This window comes from Lactuca virosa, chromosome 1 (assembly GCF_052849685.1).
Source record: "Lactuca virosa cultivar CGN04683 chromosome 1, Lactuca_virosa_CGN04683_v6, whole genome shotgun sequence".
Classification (NCBI taxonomy): Eukaryota; Viridiplantae; Streptophyta; class Magnoliopsida; order Asterales; family Asteraceae; genus Lactuca; species Lactuca virosa.
In genome coordinates this window covers 201,317,699-201,318,240 of record NC_136426.1, presented here as the reverse complement: position 1 = coordinate 201,318,240, position 542 = coordinate 201,317,699, and the positions used below count along the sequence as shown (strand labels likewise).

Genomic DNA, 542 nt, shown 5'->3' with positions numbered 1-542 from the left:
CCTTTTATGGAAAAGACCACGAAGATGCTTACAACTTTAATGTACCAAATGTGCCACGCGAGACTCAGCTACTTCGCATGCTTCCAGTCACATTTAAGGGTGTTTCAAAGGATTGGCTCAAGTCACTTCCTCCAGGTTCGGTCACCACATGGGCCAAGATGAAAGAAGAGTTCATAGACCACTTTTGCCCGCCTTCCAAAATAGCCAAGCTAAAGAAAGCCATTGCCAACTTCGAGCAACAACCCGGAGAGTCTCTTTATGAAGCTTGGGAAAGATACAAAGGTCTTCTTATAAATTGCCCACACCATGACCTTAATAGCCAACAAGAGGTCTCCATCTTCTATGATGGAGTTAATGTCACCACAAGGCAATTGCTCGATTCGCAAGGCCCGCTCACGAAGAAGCCACCTCCGGTGATCAAGGAATTAATTGAAGAATTCTCTAAACATTCTAGAGAATACCACAATCCGAGAAATGAAGTAATTCGGGGGGTAGTGAACTCGGCAAATGATGGCATGGCGGCAATGATGGCTAAGCTCGAT

At 45.2% G+C, this 542-nt stretch overlaps 1 non-coding gene across 1 annotated transcript; it reads right to left on the bottom strand.

Annotated features, from left to right (window-relative positions):
* Positions 1 to 206: 206 nt before the first annotated feature.
* Positions 207 to 313, bottom strand: LOC145151826 (small nucleolar RNA R71). The gene has a single exon (XR_013732378.1). It is a non-coding gene; the product is annotated as a small nucleolar RNA R71 (small nucleolar RNA).
* Positions 314 to 542: the final 229 nt, after the last annotated feature.